The 14,737-nt window shown below is 57.8% G+C and overlaps 1 protein-coding gene and 1 long non-coding RNA gene across 3 annotated transcripts in view; one reads left to right on the top strand and one right to left on the bottom strand.

Moving 5' to 3' along the window:
* Window positions 1-1,933, bottom strand: part of LOC106504294 — a 30,019-nt gene extending 28,086 nt beyond the window's left edge. The window contains exon 1 of the long non-coding RNA XR_002346083.1: window positions 1,284-1,933. This is a non-coding gene — a long non-coding RNA (uncharacterized LOC106504294). The remainder of the gene's footprint in view (window positions 1-1,283) is intronic.
* Window positions 1-14,737, top strand: part of GMDS (GDP-mannose 4,6-dehydratase) — a 436,476-nt gene that overhangs the window by 331,908 nt on the left and 89,831 nt on the right. The gene's annotated exons all lie outside the window — the stretch shown is intronic.

The raw sequence follows: 14,737 nt of genomic DNA, 5'->3' as shown, positions 1-14,737 counted from the left end.
CTCTGGAGGTAAAAGGGAGCCAGCACCCCTCTGTGAGCAAACGGAACTGCTCCACCTCACCCCCAGGTGTCAGGACGGCCGTCACTGCAGTGACGTTTGCTCAAAACCACGTGTTCCCGGTGATATTCAGGTACAGAAGAAAACTCTAATTTCAGTTATAACTGTTGAAAACCTTGATATTTTAGAAAAATTTGGAAATTTTATAGATAATTTACCTTCTCTCCGTTAAGACGCGCAATAAGTCAACGGCAGTTAAGCGTTAGCTCCTCGCGTCAAAGGGCAGAGGCGAAGACCCCCGCCCGCCTCCTGCCGCTTTGGAGGAGCTTCAGGTGCTCTCCATCTGCACCTTCTCATTTGTGAAACGAGAGACCCCCGGCCTCAGCCTCGGGGGCTTGTGGGGGGTGCCTGGGAGGACATTCAGTGGGTCCGAGCTCTTACTGTTGTCACTTATTGATGGTTCATCGTCTTGACAGAGGGCTTAACAGCTCCTCAGCCCCTAGAGACGATTCCCAAGCCGCGTGCTGAGCGGTGCTGTTTAGGTTTTGTCAGCAGGCAGCGGGGTGGGTAAGGGTGTTGATGGAGAGGCTGAGGGAACGTTTCGAAGATGCAACGTCCTGTGCTGAAGTCGGAGAAAAACGTCTCTTTACAGATCCGAGGTGGGTGGAAACAATAAAAGCCATCAGCGTGCGTCGAAGGCATTTTAATTATAGGAGCTGGTGCATGTGAGTGTGACATAAGAAGGCCTGAGATCGCAGGGCACTCTTTTGAACGCAGCCGTAACTGAGCTGCGCCACCGACAGCAAGGTGTCCCGAGAGCACTTCGCTGTCCAGTCTCGTTAACCAGGGCGCTAAAGAATTGAGCTGGCCCGTGTCCCTCTGTCCTGGACGGAGGTGCCACGTCCTGGGCATCAGCAGGAGCTCCTTCCTGATTCCCGGGGGGGCTGCTGGAGAGCGCAGGGTGGGGCCCCGCCGTGCTGGGCAGCCCACCCTCAGGATCAGAGGGCTGGGGCTCTGAGCCAGGGGAGGTCACCCGCCTCTCAGCCTCAGGGGACAAGAGCGCTGGAGACCGAAGCTGAGCACATAGCCAAGAATTCAACCCGTCAGGTGCCTGCCGAGCCCCCAGGAATAACACCGGGCACCACAGCGGGGCTCCCTGGTTGGTCACCACGTCGATGTGTGGGAGGGTTTTGTGTCCTGAGGACACGGAAGCTCCAAGCTGGACCCTCCCGGCCCGTCCTTTGTGTGTCCCCATTGCCTGGTCCTGGTTCGTGTCCTTCACATACCTGGGGTTCTTTGCTGAGTTCTGGGTCGTTCCGAGGAACAGCAAACCTGCGGGGGGTCGTGGGAAGCCCGGTTGGTTGCTGACCGGTCAGGATCACAGTGGCTGGACTGCCCGTGGCTGACCTTAAACGGAGGGCAGTCTCCTTGGGAGCCGTGCCCTTTAATCTGCGCGCTGGTTCCGGGCGGGCAGTGCCAGGAAGCTGCAGCAATCACGCGCCACCAGATGGAGGGGGTGAAGGAAAGGCCAGAGACCCGGGACGGTTGACTAAGTCGAGCATAGGGTTTTTGGACATTATTTGACCCAAAACACGGAGTTGCATCAGAGGCCTTTGCACCAGGGGAGGCTCCTGCCCTGTGGCCCAGAGAGGGCGGGCCTAGAGTCTGGCTGCTCTTCTCTTCCTTGGAGCCATGCTACCCTCCCTCGCAGCCCTGTTATCCGCCCTCCTGGCTGGTTCCCTATCAGAAATGGCCTCTTCTCCAGTTTCCCCAGATCTTCTCAGGCGTTTCTGCCAGAGACAGCATCGCAGTCACCCACGCCTCTCAGGAACCAACACAAAAGCCCCAAACCGGAATCCATGTGTGCGCCCCCGCCCCCGCCTGCTTTCTGATACACGCTGCACCTGTGCCCCTCCCTCTGGGTCCTTCAGCCCGCCCCCGCCCTCACCCCCACCCCCACCCCACCCATCTGCACACTGGGCGCCCCCGCACCCCGACTGCGCCCTGGTGGGGGCCGCCTGGGCCCTGCCTCATGACTCACGGTTTCCTCTCTGCCTGCGTTTGGCCGGTTTGCCAAGCCTTTTCTCCTTGCCAGTTCTAACCTCTGGGTATTAGAATTCCAATTTGACATCTGCGCGACTGGGACTTGAGAGTGTAGGGACCTGCCAAGTTTGCCTGCTGCCCCCACTGGCTCCGCCCCTTCAGGATCCGCCACACCAGGCCCCCCCCCAGGATCTGCCCGCATCAGGCCCCAACGCACAAGGCTCCACTCAGCAGTGCCCCCCCCCAGGCCCAACCCCCTATGGGCTCTGCCCACACCAGACCCCGCCCATCAAGTCTGCCCCCACCAGGCCCCGCCCAGCAGGCTCCACCCCCACAGGCCTCGCCCCACAGACTCCACCCACCCAGCCCCCCGCCCGCCCGGCCCCACCCCTCTAGGCTCCACCCCCAAGGGGCCTGTGCGCACCTGCTTTCCTGGGGTGGGTGGGGACGGAAACCTCAGTCACCAAGCCTACAGAGGTGCGAGTCCCGCAAAAGATGCGCCGCACAAAACCCCTCTTTTTGTCTAACCACCCGTTGCAGACGACTTGTGAAACTGACTTTATTTCTTCTTTAGAGCTGAATTCTCTTTTTGGTAATTGGAGAAAGTGTCCTTCTACCTTCCTCACATTAAAGACACGTCAGGCACCGGGGGCTTCCTTGCCTACCGTTTTCATGTGTTTGGGTCTAGAGACTTACGGTTAATTTTGTTGTAAAAAACAGGAAAGCCAGTTGACGTTTAAACGTTGAACGTACCCGTGAACCCGAGGAGCGTCTCAGGGCCTGTGGCTCCCTTCTGGTGGGTGAGGTTCCCGTTAGTGGCAGCCAGGACTGAACCGCCTCGGGGACCAGGGATGGGGCCTCCTGTTTGCGGAGATGGACTTATCACATGGTTAGCAGCTGGGATTTATGTGGAGCCTCGTTAAATAAAACAGCAGTGCAGCCACCTCCTGCTGGAATACACTTGGAGGTACAGTACCTGCGTTTTTCCAATTCTAGCTGGTCTTTTATACTTTGTTTTATGTCTCTCTCATTTTTCTGACTGTTCTTGACATTTTCTGACCTCACAGTACTTTTATTATTATTTTTATTGCTTCTATAACAATGATAACTTAAGGGCCTGATTTATAGGATGACAGCTTAGCCAAGGGGGAGATTAAGGCATACCCCAAAAGCACGCCGTAAATGCTCAGGTCTGTCAGCCTTTCCTTTTCATTAAGTGGGAGACTCTCGTTCCGACACACATGGGTTTGGAGGGTCACGCGTTAACTGCGGGATGGTGTTTGCAGGGCGCGGGGCCATGGGCCGAGAGCTGGGGACAGCTCATGCTGTCTGGGCTGGCCATCACGCACACCACCAGTTTACTCAATTTCTGTCTTTCTTTTTCTTTTTTCTTTTCTTTTGTGATTTGTAGTCCTTCTTTCCTTCTTCCTCTCTGAAGTCATTATAATTTTCAGAAAATTATGAGGAAAATGCCACGAATTATGGACAAATTTCCTTGATGGTAGTAATTTCCACAAGTAACTGTCTTGTTTGGGAGGCGCCAGACCTCCTGCACTCATTGCAAAAGCCAGTGTCCCGGGAGGGTAGGTGGCGCTGCCCTGAGGGCTGTCAGCCTCCACGCTCAAGTGGCAGCACCTGGGCCCACACACCCACCAGCAGGCGAGGCCGAGCTGCGTTTGCTGGTGAAATCTGGGCGTGGACCCTGAGACTGCGGTGCCCAGCTCCCCCTCCTGCCCCCACGCCTCAGCCTTCCTCTGGACGCTGCCAAGTGCCGGCCTGGCCTCCGAGTGCTTCTTGGGCCCGAGCCCAGCCCCGCCTCCTCTCCCCAGGTCTCACTGGTGCCTCCCCCGCGGGCTCCACTTCCTGCAGGCCTCGCCCGGTTCTCCACCACCTGCACTGCTTCTCTCTTTCTGAATCATAGTTTTCAGCCTCGTCGATGGTTGTGATTCCATGAACTTTGGTGAACTGAGTTGAACTGTCTGTGGCTTCATTGTTTTACCACTCCCGTGGAGTTACTAAAATGCCGTCGTGCGTGCGGACTAGGCGGTGCGACCTTGAGTGCCCTTGGGCGGACTTTCCAAGACAGCCCTGGACGTTGGCATGCTTGCTGGGTGCCTTTTCCCCGTACCCACTGGCGTGTCCAACATCTCACGCTTGTCTAGTCTTTCCACTTCCTGGCTGAGAACGCCTCTGCCGGCCCTTCAGCTCCTTTACCACTGTCCTGGCTTCATTCCTGGGAACGTGTTTTACCTCCTGGCAGGAGGGACTAGGCTTGAGCAGAGAGCAGGCCCTGCCGGAGCTCAGAGGTCTGAGCACGTCACTCAGTGTGACAGGTCACAGTCCTTGGATGGCCGCAGTCACAGTTGCCACCCGCGCGCTTCTCGGAATCTGAGCTCGCAGCCGCAGTCAACACACACCTCTGGACACGGGAGTCCAGCCACCAGCCTGGGCGTCGTCCACCTCAGGCCCAGACAACAGCCCTGTCCACACTGCCGACCCAAAGCATCCAGGAACGAAGAAAGTACTTTTAGGACTAAGGTTTGGGGGAGTGTTTTGCAGGCACAGTGACCCTAACAGTGACAGGGGGACCAACCCAGACGCCCCGGCTGCACAGAGTCGCACCTGGTCACACGTCCACAGCATCGTGCTCCACGTGTGACCGCCCCCTCCCTCCGATGGGGAGCAGCCGCTGGGAAGGTTAGAGCTCATGCTTTGCTTGCTGGTGAGAAGAAACGGAGGTGGGGCCCGGCTGCCCTCTGCAGGGCCGGCTCCCCCAGACCTGTCCCTGGGTCGCAGCAGCTTGCTCCCGGACGATGGCTCCCGGTGCCCGTGCTTCCCTGGGACCCAGGGCCTGCTCCGGAGCAGAGTGACCCGTCAGTCCCCAAGCTGGAGGCCAAGGTCCTGAGCCACTGGGGATGGAGAACCCACGGTCCCTGAGTCAGCACCGGGGCCGCCAGTAACACCCAGTGAGCAGAGGCCGCAGGGACCCCTCGCTTCTGTGTGTTCCCCGCCGTGCAGGGCTGCGGCCGCCGGCCTCAGGGCTACTGAGCACCTGAAACGGGGCCGGTTCTGCCTGAGATCGCGATAAATGTAAGCTGGACACTAGATTTCAAAGAGTACGGAAAAGGAGTTCCCATCGTGGCTCAGCGGTAACCAGTCTGACTAGGATCCATGAGGGTGAGTGGGTTAAGGACCTGGCGTTGCCCCCAAGCTGCTGTATAGGTCACAGATGCAGCTCAGATCTGGCAGCTGCAGCCCCTATCCACCCCCTGGCCTGGGAACCTCCATTTGCTGCAGGTGTGGCCCTAAAAAAAAAAAAAAAGACCAAAAACAAACAAAAAGAGTACAAGGAGTTCCCGTCGTGTCTCAGTGGAAACGAATCTGACTAGGATCCATGAGGATGCAGGTTCGATCCCTGGCCTTGCTCCACGGATGCAGGTTCGATCCCCGGTCTTGCTCCACGGCGTTGCCGTGAGCTATGGTGTACGTCACAGAAGGGGCTAGAATCCTGCATTGCTGTGGCTGTGGTGTAGGCCAGCAGCTACAGTTCCCATTCAACCCCTTAGCCTGGCAACCTCCACATGCCGTGGGTGCAGCCCTAGAAAGATTTGTTTTTTTTAAAGTACAAAAAAGAACTTCAGATAGATATCTCAGCAATGGTTTCTGTGAATAGTAATAAGCCTTTGGGTATATTAGATTAAATAACATCATTAAAATTCACTTGACTTGTGTGTTTTGTTTTGTTTTGTTTTGTTTTTAATGGCAGCTCAGTGGTGACAGAGGGTGTGTGGTGACAGGGCTGTGCTGAGACTTTGAGATGCAGGCTTGCCCCCCAGCACACATCCCCCCGCCCAGGCCCGGTGCCATCCCAGGGTGCCTGGCCTTGACCTCCACGAGCACAGAGTGGGCTGTCCTCAGGTCAGGACTTCGCTACGCATCCTTGACTGGATTTCCTGCCTGTCACTGAGGCATCGGAAAGCTCGAGAGTCCATCGCGGGCCTCAGTGGCCGGGATCCCTGGTCGGTTAGGCTCCTCAAGGCAGTGAGGCTGTGACGCCACCTGTTACAACTGTGCTTGACATCAGGCTTCCAGCTGATAAAGCTGCTCTTCTTCCTGCTCGTCAGAATGCTTCTTAAGCCACCATCTCCACAGCTCTGTTTTTATTCACTTGTACTTCATGCTGAAGGTTTATTAAGAGTACAAATAAAACCATGTTTTTAGTCGTGTTTTTCAGTCATAAAGCGTCTGGATTCGTTACGGCCAGAGACGGTCATGAATGGCTTTGCTAACCCTGTTTGGCTCATGTAAGTCTCTGCTGGAAACTAATGGCTCAGCTCTTAAGCCTGTGGGGTTTTCTGGAGGCTTCAGCCAGCATGCTTTTATTTTGATCCTTGCCTTGCTACACTAAAAAGTCAGTGTTTATGAGAATAAAATGCATGCTGTAACACAGGTTATTTCTATATCAAAACAGCTCCGGCCAACTCTTTTTCTCTCTGCGTGGTTTCTGATGGTCACGTTTCAGACCGAGTTGCCCAGTTTTGTCCGTGTGTAGCAGTGATCCGCTCTCTGGACCTGAAAGGCATTTCTGGGATGGAGCAGCTTGTTTTACCCGTGACGCAAGGGAGACGCAGCTGCCCTGTGCTCACTCACATACAAGAAGCAAAAGTCCAGCCCCTCGTGGGCACTGCACCGGCTTGCTTTCTTCTCTGTGGCCCCTCGAAGGGGCGGCGGCGGTGGTGGGCGTGGGGGATGCCGGTCTCACGAGGCGAGGCGGTGAGTCCCGCCGGCCTCCCAGCCTCTCCGCCAAAGGTCCACCTCCCTGAGCCCTGACCTCCCGCCTGGGCCGCTCGCCGTCGTCCAGCCAGGGTCCCCCCAGCGCTGGACAGACACTGGACATGCTCGGGCCGGGGGTGGGAAAGGAGGATTGTGGGGACTCGAAAGGGAGCTTTGCTGGACTCCGTTTCATATCATTCCTGCTTAGAGGGTCCTTTTTTTTAAAGTCGGCAGTCGTAAATAGCCCACCTGTAGGATGCAAAGTATAACTTTTATTACAGCCACTTGAACTTCCCAGTATTTTACTGGTGTCAGGGCCCTGAGTCAGGGTGAGAAGTTTCCAGGGTTTTGTTTTTTTAAGACTGGCCCATCCAGCCTGACCACCTGCCTAATGATCCCAAATCCAGGGCTGGCCGTCGACCCCCGGAAAGGGGCAAGACTTGTAAGTCCCAGGTGGTGACCTTGGCAGGTTAACATTTTCTGCCGCTAAAGCCAAGGCGCCTGGTGTCCTCCGAGCGTGTGTGTCTGAGGCGCACGTTCCCGCGAGCGCCCCAGCCGAGCTGCGTGGTCAGGCGGCGGCACCGATGCCTTCAGTGCATTTTCCGTCGTGACGCCATCACTGTCTCTCCTGGGTGACACAGATGGCACTTCTTAGGGAACAAGGCGACCTTGGCTTGGTGCAGTGTGCGTTTCATTTCGGCTCACACCTGGTGTCCGAGTGCGTGTTCCAGAGTCTGTGCCTGCCGTTTGGATCATTTCAGTCAAGCGGCTCGAGACCTGTGCGTCTCATGTTCCTCTGATGTTTATCAGGTCAGGCCCAGGGTGTGGGCGCGGGGGCCCCCTGCCCCTCAGGGGCCCCAGCTCCAGAGCCAGCGTCCAGCGAGGCCGCACCGTCCTACTTTGGGGACAGCGTCCCAGAGTCTTGGAACTGTGCCCTCAGGCCCAGGCTGTGCCCGTCAAGCCAGTTCTCTCCCCGCCGACCCCGCTTTCTGATGGAAACAGCAGGGCCTCTCTCAGCGTGGATCTGGGAGTTAAACGAACTCAAACCCAAACCCGAGCAGCCGAGGCTGCCCACGCTGGCCAGGCAGGCGGTGGAGACACCCTGGCCAGGGCCCGGGGCCGCCGGCTGGGGGTTAGGGAGGAAGGCGGGAGTAGGGGTGCGGCAGGGCCTGGCAGGCGCCCTGCAAGCGCATAATAACCTTGCTCTGGAAAAGGTTTCACTTCGCTTTGACGGGCATGCGACTTCCCCGCATCGCCTCCGTCCTAGCCACCTTCTCCTTGCCAAGAGGGAGTTAAAATCGGCAACTTTCAGAGTCCGATGTTGAGTCTGAGGCACCTCTGGCTCTTGGTCCCCTGCTGTGGGTGGTACCACGTCGGTGTTTCGTGATATTCCCACTGGCTCCAGAGTTTTATTGGTCCTGATAACCGAGACTGTCAAAGAGGGTATTAGAAGATTAAGGTTTGGGGGCATTTCATGGCCTCTACAGAGATGAAAAATAATGATAATTGTCCTTGCCCAAGATAACCTCGAAAACGCATGTTGGCGAAGTGTGGAGATTACTGTGTCTGGGTCTGCGCATCTAGAAGTGGTGACTCTTGGAAGTTCGGTTTGGGCGTTTTGTTGTTCCTTCTTGCTTTTTTATACATGTAACTAGGTCTTTTGCTAGAAATGTCTTTGGGCTGAGTTGGAGTAAGGAAGTCAATGAAAGAGTTGGCCCCAATTCTGTGAGTCTGGACTCCACCAGGCCAAGTCCCCTTTCCTCCCGTGCAGTTTCAGTAGAATTCCATTGAATTAATTTCACTCGTAATGAAATCGGCTCTATTTCAAGCCTGCAGCTCTCAAGTGCTTTGATCCAAGCACAACAGCCAGGGCTGCTCAGCCTGTTGGCCTTGGCGCGGGTGGTGGGACAGGATTTGTGTTTGAAGTTAGCCTGTTCCACCCTGCTCATCAGTATTGCAGGACAGCTGGGATTCGCTGAAAATCAGCCTTTACCAAAGGGGGGGAAAAATTGCTGGTTTAGAAGATCATGCTCCCAAATCCTTCCTGCTGTGATACCATAAAACTGTGAAAGTCTCCAAAACCACTGGGCTCGTTGGAACCCAGGGACCACGGCAGATTTTGCTTCCTGAAATGACGGTGTAGCAGGGTCCAGCCCCTGGGGGCCAGTGGCCGCCGGATCCACATGAGGTGACTGGGCAGGGAGGAAGATGGCAGGGGACAGCAGAGGGCCGCCCACGTTGCCGGGCAGGCGGATGGAGCGGCTCGGGCTGGGGGCGGGGAGGAAGGCAGGATGTTTCTGTCTGATGGCCCAGGCTCCTCGGACGGGCTGAATGTCCCAGGGGCTGGAGACAGGGACACAGGCCCTTCTGTGTCCCCCAGACCCCGCCAGTGCAGTGGATCCCCTGGAAGTCGTTTGGTTGGTAGCAGGTGTTGCAGTTATGGGATCTCTGTGTCCCCCGTGCTGGGACTGGCTGGTCCCAACAGGACCTCGGGCCACTCATGTCGTCACCCTCCCCACAGGGGACCGATTTGCCCGTGTCACACATTTCCAGAGATCAGAAATTATTATTTAGAAAACAGAGCTTTTACTTATCCTCAAAATATCTTCTCATCTGGAGCAGCACTGGCTGCACGTAGAGCAGGTGCTAAACCTGTTTGGGTGACCACCCTGTGCCGTGTGGCAGGTCCAGGCCAGCTGCCTGGTGGCCTGGTTCGTCCATGACCCTCAGAGGTGTGAACTTCGTCGCTGGTGTTACTGTCCTCTCTGGGTCAGAGGGACAGGGCGGCTCATGGGCCTGGGGGCGGGGGCAACCAAGGAGCATGGCCAGGACACCTCCTGTCCCGGGGCAGCCTCCCACGGACGGACGTCCCCACAGCATCTAGTCCACTGTGTCCTGGAAAACCGCAGCCAGGTCGTCATCTCTGGAAGCTTCTCAGGTTGCTCCTGGTTCTTCCGTCGAGTCTGGAAAGGGCCTGGGGCAGAAGGCTCCCGGGCTCTGACCCTCAGAGGCAGCTGCCCAGCTCCAGAGCAGCAGTCAGGAGACCACACCGGGTCTGCGGCAGCAGGGCCAGGGCTGGAGGGTGGCTTAGAGTCAGAGGGGAGCCCTGGGTCGGAGGGCAGCCAGGTCAGAGGGGGGCCCTGGGTCGGGGGGGGCCCAGGTCAGAAGGGGGGCTCTGGGTCAGAGGGGTCTCAGGGTCAGAAGCGGGGGCCAGGGCCTGGGAGGAACTCTGGGTCGGAGGGGGCCCAGGGCAGGAGACACCCATCCTGAAGTTTCCCAGTGGGTGGCACCGTGGGTCCGGGCTGGAAAGTAGCCACCAGGGAGACCTGCCAGAGAAGGGCCAGCCTGGCGTGTGCGCTGGGCGGTGGGTCCAGGGACAGCCTGGGAGGCCGTGGCAGCTGCGGCACCGGGCAGGGCAGCCTCCTGAAAGGCCAGGCACAGCAGGAGGAAACCTGAACCGGGAGGGCCCAGCGTGTTGGGCTTGGAAAAACATTTTCAAGCATTTTTCTGCCTTAAAGGAAAAAAAATCGAAGGGGCCAAGTTCTGTTGGTGGAGCTGGTGCAGGCCTGGCGCACGCCGGTCGGGCCTCCGGTCGCCGCCTCGCAGAGGTCTGAACTGCGGACGTCAGCAGGCCTCTTCCTGGCTGGCAGGAAGGGAGCGTTCCCTCCGGGGACAGCAGGAACCGTGGAGCCGGGGCAGAAGCCTGGGCCTCCCTCGCGAGGCTGCAGCAGAGTGAACGGAGGCCCCCGCGCTCGCTCTTACTCCTCTCGTCCTGCGGCCGGGGCGCTGGCGGGATGTCTGCTTTATGGCGTGTTTTGCAAACGGGCCTGTTGGAGATGCTGGGCCGCTCGGGCCGCCCAGGCTCCGGGTCAGGAAACGGGCCCCTCCCTCCCGCCGCGGGGCTCCAGCCGCGGGGCGCAGGCCTCGTGCGCTCTCTGCCGTCGCCCTGACCTTTCAGGTGTCAGAATCATTGGCTCCAGCCCATGTCCCCTGGTCCTGAGCAGGCAGTGATCTACGCTGTCACTTTAGCCCGTGCTCTCTTGACCCGGGGGTCACAGGGGCCCGGGTGTAACCGAACCCAGCGAAATTATTCCCTCACCTGTCATAGAAATAGTCATCCTAGCAAAATGAGACCCAGGGGGGCTTTTGGAGAGGTGTTGAGAAGGCCAGTCTAACTCGATCCTTTATTCGCGTTTTAAGGAATGCAGTACTGTTTTGGCACCCTATCAAAATAAAACAAAGTTCCATTTTTCAACTTCTTTTTTTAAAGCGTGCACCCCTGAGCTTACAAATGCTTCTTTGTGGCCTTCTTTATTGAAATTTCCATTCAGCTCTTCCATCTGTTAGCTGTGTTTACCACTATTTCTAGGGAAAGAATTCAGCATTTCACCTTTATTTGGGGTGTAAGGTCATAAAACTGTCTGGATTATTTCAGCTATATTTATACCAAACTTAATATTGCTCCTTTAACAGGTTTAAAGCTTTTGCTTCCCTGGTTCATTATGCAGGGTGAGCAGCCTGAAGAGACCAGTTTGTGTTTGAAACGAGGAGGGCGCTTTCCCCTCCTCGCCGTCCGCCCCGCGCCCCCAAGGAGGCCGTTTCCACGCTGTAACCTTCACCCAGAGAAGCCCCCTCCTCCCGGCTGCAGGCCCGCAGGGCTGCGTTTCTGGGGCGCATGCTTGCTCACCGGGCGCCCTCTCCTAGGAGCGCGGATGCCCGTGGGATCGTAGAAAACTCCTGAGGCCACGGGTGTAGCACCCACTGCTGAAGCGAGGTCTCCCAGGCGGGGTTGCTCTGTGTGCATGTGTGCATTGCATAGATGTACATGTGCATGTGTGTTGTGTGCATATATGTGTGCACGTGTGCATACATGCTGTGTGCGTGTGTGTCATGTTCCCGTGAGTGCGTGTTGACATGTGCGTTGTGTGCATGTGTGTGTAAGTTGCACGCATGTCCCCAGCAGCCTGTGCTTTGAGGAGGCAGTCTGGAGCAGTGAAAGGAATGTCACCTTTGAAGCGGGCGGGCAGTTGCCGGCTTCCCAGGCTTATCGGGAGTCATGTTAGCACAAGGATGCATCTGACCTCACATCTGCGCTCAAACAGGAGTGACGCAGTCTGGGTGAAGGCAGAGGGAGGGCTGGGCGCTTGTGGGGTGCGAACCCCGGGCCTGGCACCCACTGGGGCTCGCTAGTGATGGGCTCTCTTATCAGACCAACCCGGTTAAGGGTGACAGGACCTGTGTCTACACCTCGCTTCACACTGGTGGTTGTCTGACACCTGCTGTCGCGACCCCAGCCCCCTGGCCCCTGCAGCTGTCCTCCTGTGTTGCTGCTCCCTCGGCTGCTGAGCTCAAGTGAAGCCCCTGCCGTGTGGCCCGTGGTGGAGAGGAGGGTCCCTCTGCAGCATCTCCTGGGTCATTCCCTGGGGAACAGGTGGGAAGCCGAGTGCGCGGATGGAAGAGCGCTTATGGGGCGCTCGAGGCTGCGATCCGGGAGTCTGAGCTGGAGCCTGGGAGCCAGGCGGCTCGGGTGACACTGCGGCCACAGACCGCTCGGGCCGTGTGAGGGGAGGCTCTGTAACCATAGGAGCAGCTTAGGTGTAAGTGGGAACACACACATCCTAACAAAACAGGCTCAGAGGACGGACGGCAGCCGCCCCAGGGCTCTGCAGACTCCCGGGGAGCAGAGGCGGGGCTCGGCCGCTGCCTGCCCAGGACCCTGCTTCCCGGCCATGTGTCCTCACGTCCCCATTGTGCCTGGCTGTCCGTTCACAGACCGATGGAGGTTCTGAGTCCAGGTGTTTCCTAACCTGGGTGCCCTTGTGGCTCCAGGATGGCGGCAGCACCAAGGCCTGTGCTGGCCTGGCGTGGGAGGCGGAAAGCAGACGCCAGAGGGAGCCGAGACCCCCTCAGGCCTCCCGGGCCCCCGGCTTTATTTCACTATAAAGCCAGAAAAGACTAAACATTCGCTTTAGAAAATTGAGGGAGTCCCCTTGTGGCTCAGTGAGTTAAGAACCTGACTAGTATCCATGAGGACATGGGTTCGCTCCCTGGCCTCATTCAGTGGGTTAAAGATCCGGTGTTGCTGTGGCTGTGGTGTAGGCCGCAGACGTGGCTTGGATCCCGCGTTGCTGTGGCTGTGGTGTAGGCCGGCAGCTGCAGCTCTGATTTGACCCCTAGCCTGGGAATCTCCATATATGCTGCAGATGCAGCCCGAAAAGACAGAAAAACAACAACCAAACCCCAAAACGCCCAGCACTTAGAAACAACCGTCTCTTTGAAGCTTGTGACCTGACATGGAGTTCTGGAGATGAGGGTTCTGACTTGTAAGAACACAAGCTTCTCGAGGAAGAGACGCTGCCCCTTCAGTCCCCTGGACGGGCAGCAGGCTGGCCAGTGGGCTGCTCCGTATGTGTGGCCTTTGAAGAAGTGATGTGTTTGGGGCTAAACGTAAGATCAGGGAGGCGTCAGAGTGGGGCTGGTCCACGTCCTCCCTTCCCGCCTGGGCGCCGTGCTCGCACATGCTTCGATGCGCGTCCGTGTGGTGAGGGAATTCTGGACGGTGGCAGGAGAGGCCGCGCTGTCACAATCGACACGTCGGAAGAGTTTTCCGCAGGAGCAGAGGAAGGGCCAGCTTCACCTCCCCTCTGGGCCGGCAGCCACTTCAGCGCGTGGCAGTGGCGTGTGGGTGACATTCGCGCCATCTCGGGCCTTGGAGGGTCTCCGGAGACTGCGGGTGGCCAGGGGCCCTGGTGCCAGCAGAAGCTGGAGGTCCTCCGGTGCGGCCCCCACCAGAGAGGCGTCTGCCTGCCCGCAGAAGGCTTGGGTCCCAGGTCCCGAGCTGCTCGGTTTGTTTTCGTGGTCATGTCAGGTGTCATGTGGTTTATTCAGTGGTCGCCCCCGGAGGAGGTGTCCTTTGGAAGATGCTGAACAAGAGGCCACTGAGCGGCCTCCGTGTGGACGTCCCCAGCTTCCTGCCACCGCTTCCAGGGACGGGCTGTCACCTGCCTGGCCCCAAGGAAATCCTCCCTGGTGAGGTCCCCGCTGTGCCCAGCTCAGGGCTCTGCCTTCCACGCCCCGGACCTCAGCGGCCTTCCTGGCGTCAAAGGCCAGGGTTTGCTGCCGCTGAAGTGCTCCCCTCCTCGGGATTCGCCGGCGCGGCCGGTGAAGGCGACCACAGCAAAGCGCTGGGGAGACGGGCTTCCTTGTCAGCACAAAGGAGAGCGCTGGAAGCTCTTCCTTCTTCAGCGTGGGTCCTGGGGCGTCTGCCCTCACGTGAGTTGCCGGGCTTTTCTGAATGGTAACTTGGCGCACGTGCGTTTCCCAGATGAGCCGTGGTTTGAAGCATCTTTGCAGCTTTTTGGTGTGTGTCTCTGTGCTCGTGTTTGTCTGTCTGCACGTCTATGCACAGTCCTCACGCCGGGGTGCTGATGGGCCCACATCCGCTTCAACAGCCCAGCGAGAGGCGGCATCGTGTTTTGTCTTACGAAGAGGAAAGCTTTGAGGCTCTGAAGGGATCGCCGTCATAACTCCTCCGCGGCCTCTGCTGCTGGGGTGCCTCCCCTCAGCTCCTAACCGTCTCCTCCTGGAGCACAGAACCCCTGGTGATGCGATAGATGCTGGGATTTCTCGGCTGGGGGGCGGGGGGGGGGCTTGCCCGGTGACACAAGAGTGATGAGGCGAGAGTGAGTCAGGACAGCGGTGTCCACACCAGATGACATGCGTCTTTATCTTGCAGCCCTGTGGACACGACCCACGCAGCTCAGAGAATTCTGAGGGTTTTGATCATGCATTTATAAGGCCTTGCCTCGGCCATGTCCATGCCCTTTGAGAGTTTGATAAGAATCAGCAAAGGCCGAGACTTTCTTCTCTCGGAATTTCCTTTAATTGCTTTTGTTTTTGTTGTGCCACCCCCATGGCATGTGGA

This window comes from Sus scrofa, chromosome 7 (assembly GCF_000003025.6).
Source record: "Sus scrofa isolate TJ Tabasco breed Duroc chromosome 7, Sscrofa11.1, whole genome shotgun sequence".
Classification (NCBI taxonomy): Eukaryota; Metazoa; Chordata; class Mammalia; order Artiodactyla; family Suidae; genus Sus; species Sus scrofa.
Note: the sequence above shows the minus strand (reverse complement) of the source record. Positions and strands in the feature narration are given on the sequence as shown.